This window comes from Brachypodium distachyon, chromosome 5 (genome assembly GCF_000005505.3).
Source record: "Brachypodium distachyon strain Bd21 chromosome 5, Brachypodium_distachyon_v3.0, whole genome shotgun sequence".
Lineage (NCBI taxonomy): Eukaryota > Viridiplantae > Streptophyta > Magnoliopsida > Poales > Poaceae > Brachypodium > Brachypodium distachyon.
Window position 1 is genome coordinate 2812701 of NC_016135.3, and position 9640 is coordinate 2822340.

A 9640-nucleotide genomic window follows, 5' to 3' on the forward strand; every position below is an offset into this window, starting at 1 on the left:
ATGGACTTGGAGGCCCTCAGGACATGGGTGAGGGGGATCTCCGGCGAGATCTTCCAATCAATGGAGTTCCCGCTGGGGGTTTCCGCTCTCCATGCTGGCGTCAAGGTGCTCAACGACATCGTCGGCGCCTTCCCGCCCTGCAACGAGTGGGGGCTGATGGACGACACCCCCATCCGGGTCCCGCACGCTCCCCCGCAAGCACCCCGTGGGAAGAAGGTGCTCGAGGAGAGCGAGGGCGGGTCCGAGCCCAGCTGGCCCTCCCTTCGGTCGCTGGACGACGAGGCAGGCCAGGTGGCTGCGTCCCCGGAAGTCGTCGCCGTGGAGGACGACGACGAGGAAAGCAGCAACAGCGCGCCCTTGATCGTGAGAAGATCAAGGGCGTTCGCAGCGGCCGCAGCCGTCTCCTCAATGGCGACGTCCGCCCCGGCAGCGGCCCCCAACCTGGTGGCCGCTTCTGGGGCTCCCGTCGGTACCTCGATGGCATCCGCGGCAACAGGGGCCGCGGGTGCCTCGGCGGCGGCCCCTGCCTTGGCAGCGGCCGCCCGCACCGCGGCGGGAACCGGTCCCGGGGTGCCCGTCAGTACCCCGGCGGCGCCAGCGCCTGTGGGGGTCACCTGCGCCCCGGCAATGGCCTTCGCCCCGATAGCGGGGGCCTCCGCGAGTTTGGCTCCTGGTGCCACGGCGGCCTTGCCGTCGACACCCGGAGTTCTCCGGGTCATGATGACGCCGCGGACGCCCACGGCGCCGCCCGCTCGTGGGGTCTTCCGAGGTTCCGCGCTCCGGCGCAACCCCCCGAAGTCCTCCTTGCCGGCGGGTGCCAGCAAGAGGGCGAGGAGCGATTCCCCGTCCGGCACACCAAGCAAGAGGACGTGCGCCGACGCCGGTATGTCTTCGTTAATTCTCTGCAACTGCAATTTCTATTAGCTAGGCTCATGAACGTACCTCCTTTCTGTAGCGGGCGGCAGCTCGCCCGCGGCAATCCTTGTGGATGCTCCCACTGGCGTAGGCGAAGCAAAGGAGGCTGCCCCGGCAAGCCCGACAGCCGCACAAGGTAACCGCCCTGGTCGCTCTTGTCCGCCTTCTAAGGCACCATCCTTCGCCGATCCTCATGCTTCCAATTGTTGCAGGCACAAGCACGCCCATGCCCGGAACCACGTACCCGCGTGGCGCTGTCCACTTGGCCCCATGCCCGAGGCGGGGGCACGAGCCCGGGAATCCCCAGTCCCAGCAAGTCGACCCCGGGAAGCACCTGGGCCCAACGCCCCCGGGATCCCCCTCCCGGGAAGCAGCTTCCCGGGAGGTGCCCAGGCGGCAATATTCCCCGAAGCCCCGCTAGCCCTTTTCAGGCTGGTAGCTTGCCGGAGAGCTCATAGACGCTCCCGGGGATGAGACCTTCCCGGGAACACGGGATCGGGGCCCGCGCGTTGCGCAACGATGGTACCCCGGGTGCCACTGGTGCGACAGCCGCCGTCTCCCTCAGCTCCGGCCGAGCGCGCCGCCCTGGGGTAACCCCTAGTCCCCGACTAATCGCATCGGGCCACGCGGCAGAGCGATTTTCCTTTTCTTTTTCGGCTAAGATTAAAATTGCACTTTTACAGATTAGTCCCTGTAACTTCAAAGCATCGTAACTTTTAAACTGTTCGTCCAAAAATTATGATCCACACCTTTCTGGAATCGTCCCAACTTGTAGAATATTTTGGCACTGTCCAAATTCAAATTTGAATAATCTAAACTAGGTCAATTTACAGAAAGGCTTTAAATGTCATTTAAATCATAACTAATTATTTAGAAGTCCTTTTTGCATGAAACCAGTGCCCAAATTTTTTTTTTATTATCCTCTGTCAAATAGGACAGAGAAATAAATATTTTGAATTAATTTATTTGACTGATGCAAATAAAACCTTATTTTAGGGTTTAAACCCCAGCGTTTGCTTTTTTGTTTAAAACCCTAATGCTTTTGTTTTAATTACTTATGCTTAGGATCAGTAGATCACCCAAATAAAATAAACCAAGCTCATATCACATGTTTTACATAGCATCATGGCATACGTTTTTGGTCGTGATGTGAATTGTGTGTTTATGTATGTGAATGTTTGTTTGTCTCGTATAGTTTTCTCGGAGAGCGAACCTTGCGAGTGTGACGAGTGTTTGAACTCGAACCACTGAGACAAAGGCAAGTTCACTTTTATCATTTCACCTATTATTTTCTATGCATTAGATGTTTTATCAGTTGCATTTTTAGGAATATTATTGTACCTATGCTAGCTATGAATCTCCTAGTAGTATACGATACCCCTGCCATGTCCTTACCACCAATCGCCAACGTAGGTAGTCAAATGTTATGCTATGTTAGTATTCGAGGGTGGTATTATTACAATATGTTATCATTGTCATTGAGGAGTAATTTCGGAAAGCAAAACAACCCCAATAAATCGTTCTCGGTGGGCGGCTTTGAGTTTTCGGTTGTCATGACGTTAGGTCCATTTCTATGGGGCCTGCTGAGTCGTCTCTCCGTGTGATTCGGGAGCGTCCATGGTCGTCTCCCCGTGCGATTCGGGGAGCGCCTGCGTCACAATGTGGGATGCCACCCGGGATAATCAGAGACTGAACTAGTTTCCTGTTTAGTAGCTTCCAGTACAACCACATGGTATCATGGGCTCTGCCAGGATGGATGTAAGACATATGATCCTGGATCCGAGGGATTGTGTAGATGTAGCCGTGTAGGTGGGAACGTAGGTCCCTCAGGTGGTCTGGGTGATTATGGTCTGAAAATTCCTGTAATCGATGCCGTTGCTACTCTACCCTGAGGACAGCAAGGGATTAACACGTCGATTTCTGTGGGGAAAGTGTACAACCTCTCGAGAGTGTCAAACTAAGTACTTAGCCGTGTCCCCGGTTACGGACAATTTCGAGCAACTAGATATGGGGGCTGTAAGGAAGGTCTCACTCATTCCAATTTCTTAAATAAAATGAATGGTTTGAACAGGGTAGGGGCACTTGATGTTTCTACTCAATGTGCTCTAGGTTAATAGGAGCATGGGTGTTTATACCCCGTGTCCGATAGTGATAAAACTACTTAATAAAATGATAGGATGATATATTGATGCTTTTATGAAATTAGCCAAACCCCACCTTGCCAAATACCGCATATATACTTGACAGGATCTGTTATAACCCTTATGAACTTGCCAATACATTCAATGTATTGACCCCCTAGTGGCTACAACGTTTAAATGTTGCAGGTTAACCAGGTGAAGAGTGAGGTGCGAATTGTTAGGGTTACGAGTTTACATCCCAACATGTTTCGACTGTGGAGTTGTTATGGTGCTCCTACATCTTCTGCTTTCCGCTGCAAGATTTTATCTTCTTCTGAGCTAACCCACGAGGTTATGCAATATGTAAGGTTCCGGATGAATGCGATGTAATATACTTTTGACCTTTGTATCTTGATATTACATCTTGAAACTGTGTGTCCTAGCGAGTCGATCCAGGGATTAGCACTATAAGCACAGAGATCGAACCTTAGTAAGGGGACGGTCGCTTCAGATGGTATCAGAGCATTGTGTTGCCTGTAGGTTCGTGACCCTTAGATTGGAATTAACTTATTAGGTACCTATTTACCAAACTAAAATTATTTTTGAAAACTCTTATATTCTATCCTCATCTAGTTCTTTCACTCTCTCATCCAGTTTTGGAAGTTTTCAAACATCGAAACCAACATACCTAGTCACGGTAGACGTAATTTGTGAGCTGTCACTTTTGGATTTATTGATGGCCACAAATGATAGTAGTATATTATTTTGGATAACAAAAACTTGGTTCATTTGCTTTTGAAACTTCTTTTCTTGGGCTTGGATGCCTGAACCATGCCATGTGCTTGCTGGGTCTTAATTGGTTGGTGATTGTTATGCCTTACTTGCCTTCTGTTGGGTTAAGCTTCTTTTAGACCTCATATGTCTATCTTCTCATCTATGCTATCCTAAACAGATGCCTCCAAGACATACCCCCAACAACAACAGATCTCACACCACCAGCAACAGTGACAACCATGAGGAAGGGAACAACAGTTCAGTTAATGTGCAGACTCTGCTGGCAGCCCAGACTCAGTTTTTCCAGTTGGTAAACTAGCAGATGACCAGCCACCAGAACATTGACCAGAATAACCAACACCCCAACCCACCACCACAAGTAGATATGCTTGCGAGATTTCTGAAGTTGCACCCACCTACTTTCACCACCTCCACCGAACCCATGGTAGCAGATGATTGGCTGCATTCAGTAAACAAGAACTTAGTGACTGTGGGATGCACAGACGCTGAGAAAGTGAGGTTTGCGGCACACTTGTTGGAGGGACCAGCTGCAATATGGTGGGAGAACTACCTGATCACCAACCCGATTGAAGACGTCACTTGGGAGATGTTCCAGGATGCTTTTCGCACCGCCCATATCTCCGCGGGAGTGCTAAGCCTGAGGAAGAAGGAGTTCCACAAACTGAAGCAAGGAACCCACACCGTGATGGAATATATTGAGGAATTCAACAAGCTGTCTCACTATGCACCTGATGAAGTCAATACCGATGCCAAGCGCTGTGAGAAGTTTTTGGATTGACTGAACGACGAGCTTTCCATCCAGCTGGCCGTTTCTTACACCCCCACCTATCAATCACTGGTAGACAAGGCATTTATCTTGGAAGACAAGATAAACCAGATTGAGAGCCGCAAGAGAAGACATCGCCATGGAAGCATTAACACTGGACCACACCAGAAGCCGCGCACCTCTTATGAGGGTAGTGGTAGTTCATCGAGGATCAAACATGGAAGCCACCACCGCCACCACATCCATGGAGGGAATGGCCACCATGAGCACCATCATGGGAATAGACACCGACACCAGCATGAGGGCATTGACCATGGCAAAGGGAACACCATTAGTCAGGGCAGTGGAAACAACAACGAGCAGAATCAGAATGATGACTTCACCCAGTTTGACCTGAGTCAAGTGGAATGTTTCAAGTGCCACAAGATGGGGCACTACTCGAACGATTGCCCGGAGAGGTTTGAAGGGAATGGAGTCAAGCACACCCCGTTCCTGGAAGGTCATGTGAACCAGGTCAGTATGGAAGAAATCACAGAGCCGGGCATTGTGATTGGAACATTCCGCGTGAATTCTTTCCAAGCACTCGTACTCTTTGACACGGGTGCATCACATTTGTTCATATCAAGGATGTTCATGAATGAGAACAAGATACCTACAAACACCCTAAGAAACCCTTTGAGAGTAAGTTCACCTAGAGGACAAATGGTAGCGACTCAAGGATGCCGCCAGTTACCCCTAGAGATTGGGAAACACTTTTTTCCCTCCGACCTTATTGTGTTAGATTCCTGAGGACTAGACATAATTCTGGGAATGGACTGGATGACCTTATACGAAGGACTGGTAGACTGTGCCAAGAGAACAATTACACTCACAACCCTTGAGAAGAAACGAATCCGCTTCAAGTCTACTATGGAACTTAAGAGACCTAAGGTTAATTCTCTTAAGGGGGTTAGCATGGAAGATGTAGCCATAGTAAAGGAATACCTGGATGTTTTCCCGGAAGAGTTATCAGGCATGCCACCAGACCGAGATGTGGAGTTTCTCATCGAGTTAATGCCAGGAAGTGGACCCATAGCCAAGAGACCCTACAAGATGGCCGTTGATGAATTAAAGGAGTTGAAGAAGCAGTTGGCTGAGCAGTTATCGAAAGGATTCATTTGCCCCAGTTCATCACCATGGGGAGCACCTGTCCTGTTTGTAGAGAAGAAGGACAAGAGCCAATGGATGTGCATTGACTTTCGTTCACTAAATGAGGTGACGATAAAGAATAAATATCCTTTGCCAGAATCAATGATCTTTTCGATCAGTTGAAAGGAGGCTGTGTGTTCTCAAAGATCGATCTACGATCAGGGTATTTTCAGTTGAAGATTCGAGAAGCAGATATATCCAAAACAGCTTTCACCACTAGGTATGGACTGTATGAGTATACCGTGATGCCATTTGGTTTGACCAATGCACTAGCGTACTTCATGAGCATGATGAACAAGGTATTCATGGAATACTTGGATAAGTTTGTCGTGGTATTCATTGATGACATATTGATTTATTCCAAGAGCAAGGAAAAGCATGAGTAGCATTTGCGCATGATTTTGGAGAAGCTCAGAGCGCACCAGCTGTACGCCAAATTCAGCAAGTGTGAATTTTGGTTATCAGAAGTCAGTTTTCTAGGACACATTGTGTCAGGAGCCGGAGTAGCTATTGACCCGGCTAAGGTGACCGCTGTTACAGAATGGGAGTCACCCAGGAACGTTGGAGATATCCGCAGTTTCCTTGGACTTGCTGGTTACTACTGGAGGTTCATTGAGAACTTCTCCAAGATTGCAAAACCCATGACTGAACTCTTAAAGAAGGAGAAGAAGTTTACCTGGAATGAGAATTGTGAAGAGAGCTTCCAAGAATTGAAGAAGAGATTAGTGTCTGCGCCCATCCTTGTTTTGACTGACCTGCAGGAGGATTTTCAAGTGTACTGTGACGCCTCAGGTCAAGGATTGGGAGGAGTTTTGATGCAAGGAGGAAGAATTGTAGCGTACGCTTCGCGACACCTAAAGAGCCACGAAGGCAACTACCCCACTCACGACTTGGAACTAGCATCAGTAGTGCACGCCTTGAAGACTTGGAGACACTACCTGATGGGCAAACACTGTGAGTTGTTTACCGATCACAAGAGCCTGAAGTATATATTCACCCAAAAGGAGCTGAATCTGAGGCAGAGAAGATGGTTAGAACTGATAAAAGATTATAATTTAAATTTGCAATACCATCCCAGCAAGGCTAATGTTGTAGCCGATGCATTGAGCCGCAAGGGCTATATAAATGGACTGACAGCGGGAGATCTACCGCCAGAGTTGTGCAAGCAGTTCAAGGACCTGAGACTGGAGATCGTGCCAGAAGGACATCTAGCCACATTAGAAGTACAACCCACTTTGCTGGACAGGATCAGAAAAGCACAGAAGGGCGATCCGGAAATAAATGCGATAAAAGAGAATAAACTCATCGGGAAAGCAGAAGATTTTCGTGAGGATGACCAAGGAACCATATGGTTCGGTAAACGCATTTGTGTACCGCAGGATCCGGAAATCAGAAAGCTGATTTTGCAAGAAGCCCACGACTCACCGTACTCAATCCACCCTGGAAACATGAAGATGTACATGGAACTCAAGGAGACATTTTGGTGGTCCGGATTGAAGCGAGAAATCGCAGAGTTCATTGCCTTGTGCGATGTGTGCAGCAGAGTTAAGGCAGAGCACCAGAAGCCAGCAGGATTGCTAAGACCGCTGCCTATACCGGACTGGAAATGGGATAAAGTTGGCATGGATTTTATCACCGGTTTACCAAGGACCAAATCAGGGTATGATTCTATTTGGGTAGCGGTCGACCGTTTGACCAAGGTTGCCCACTTTATACCGGTAAAGACCACTTACACCAGCGCACAGTTAGCAAAACGCTACATATCCAGAATAGTGTGTTTACACGGAGTACCCAAGGAAATAGTTTCAGACAGAGGTACCCAATTTACCTCAAGATTTTGGGGACAACTGCATGAATCTCTAGGAACGAGACTAGAATTCAGCACAGCATTTCATCCGCAAACGGATGGACAAACCGAGAGGGTTAATCAGATCCTTGAGGATATGTTGAGAGCTTGCGCTCTAGACTATGGATCCAGTTGGGATGACAATCTGCCGTATGCAGAATTTTCATACAACAACAGCTTCCAAGCCAGCATTGGAATGTCACCGTTTGAAGCTTTGTATGGAAGAAAGTGCAGAACATCATTGTTATGGGATGGTGCAGGAGACCGTAGCCTATTCGGCCCGGATATGATAAAGGATGCCGAAGAAAAGGTTAGGCTCATCCGAGACCGGCTTAAGGTAGCTCAGTCAAGGCAGAAGAGCTACGCGGATACCAAACGTAGGGAGGTTACCTACGAGGCTGAAGATAGAGCGTATCTCAGAGTTTCACCGATACGCGGTGTCAAGAGATTTAGTATAAAAGGAAAGCTAGCACCCCGTTTCATTGGACCTTTCAAGATCTTGTCGCGACAAGGAGAGGTAGCCTACAAGTTGGATTTACCGGAAGCACTGTCCAATGTCCACAATGTCTTCCATGTATCGCAACAGAAGAAGTGTCACCCCGAGATGGCTGACACACCACTGAGGGATGCTATTCCACTTGAAGAAGTCCAGCTGCAGAGTGACCTCATCTATGAGGAGAAACCGATCAGAATCTTGGATACAGCTGAAAGACAGACCCGATCCAAGACCATCAAGTTCTGCAAGGTTCAGTGGGACCATCATACAGAAGAAGAAGCCACTTGGGAACGCGAAGATGATCTTCGAGAAGACCACCCACACCTCTTTGCTAGCCACACCGAATCTCGAGGACGAGATTCATCTTAAGGGGGTTAGGTCTGTAACATCCCAAAATTTCAAACTTTTACATGAGCATTGCATCCATGAGCATCATGCCACAATTGCATGTTTGAATTCAAATTTGAATCTCAAAAAGGCTTTAAAAGTTTTTATTTCAACTTGAACCTTAGGGTTTTACACCCATTTGAGCTTTGGATCTTCAAACCAATAGGTTTTATGTATAAAAGGGGTTTAATGCATTTATAAGCTATCCCATAATTTTTGGATAATTATTTGGAGTTGAAAACGTATTTTATTTAAATAGATATATAGCCCTATTACTTGGACCATGATTTTACAAATTTTCTGGAATTTACTTGGACCAATTTGGGGTTCAAAATCAAAAGATACAAAAGAAAAACAGAAAAAAGGAAAAACAAAAGGAAAAAAAACCGGACCGGTGCGGCCCACTTGGACCGAACCGGCCCAGCCCGCGCGAACCGCGCCCGAACCGGACCGCGCGCCTGCGTGGGGTCACCGACAGGTGGGCCCCACCTGTCAGGGTCGTCTTCCCCGCAGGGAAGGTGGCCGCGATTCACGCCGGAATCACCGCCCTCGCCATCTCCGCCGGATTTCCGGCGATCCCGTGATCCCCATCGCTGCCCGAGCACACCGCTATAAAGCCCTCGACCTCCCCTTCCGTTTCCCCTTTCCCCCGCTCCCGATTTCACCCCTGGCTCACCAGAATTCCTCGCCGGAATTCGTGCTGCCGCCGGTCATCTTCCCCAAGACCGGCCACCACACCGGCCCGCGTTCGCCCCGAGCGCCGCCTGTCTAAGCACCCCGCGCCTCTCCTCCCTGCGCCCGTCGCCGTCCCCCGCCGCCCCGAGCTGCCCCCGACCGCGCCGCTGCGCCGTTCGCCGTCGATCCCCGCCGCCCGTCGCCCGACCTCCTTGCCAGAGCGCCGCCCGCCCGCGCCCGTCCGCCTCCAACCTGCGCCGACCGCCCGCGCCCGTCGCCGTCACCCGCCGCCCCCAGCCCCCGCCGCCGTCTCCCTCAGCTCCGGCCGAGCGCGCCGCCCTGGGGTAACCCCTAGCCCCCGACCAATCGCGTTGCGCCACGTGGCCGAGCGATTTTCCTTTTCTTTTTTCGCTAGGATTAAAATTGCACTTTTACAGATTAGTCCCTGTAAC